Below are 413 nucleotides of genomic sequence, written 5' to 3' on the forward strand. Positions count from 1 at the left end.
ATCACTTCCCATTACCCTAGAGACGTGAAGACATGCAGATTTATACCATTCACAACTGAATAACCGTACCATTGCTAGTTCGCTTGTTGTTTTTCTGAGGTGAAAGGACCATTCGTCTTGATGCCTGAAAAAACAACTTGCTGATACCATTTAACGACGTGTCTTGGTAGTTATAATCCTGTAGTGGCCATTCTTATACTGAAAATGCTGTGTTTTCTTCAATACATAGTTCAAGTTTATTCTGATGATATCAATGTTATCGTTGTTATTATTATCATTTGTTTGTCTTTACCTGTTTTAATATGTGATATATCTTTACTTGTTTTAATATGTGATACATTTAATGTGATTCATCGTGATTCTCGCAACAAAGAAGATAACTGTAACATCATGAAATACATATAGCTGCACAA

General features: G+C 33.4%; 1 protein-coding gene across 1 annotated transcript in view; it reads right to left on the reverse strand.

The window, feature by feature from the left end:
* The window catches only part of LOC119588749, a 4351-nt gene that overhangs the window by 2649 nt on the left and 1289 nt on the right, over positions 1 to 413 (reverse strand). The window lies entirely within an intron of this gene.

The sequence above is a fragment of the Penaeus monodon genome, chromosome 24 (assembly GCF_015228065.2).
Source record: "Penaeus monodon isolate SGIC_2016 chromosome 24, NSTDA_Pmon_1, whole genome shotgun sequence".
NCBI lineage: Eukaryota > Metazoa > Arthropoda > Malacostraca > Decapoda > Penaeidae > Penaeus > Penaeus monodon.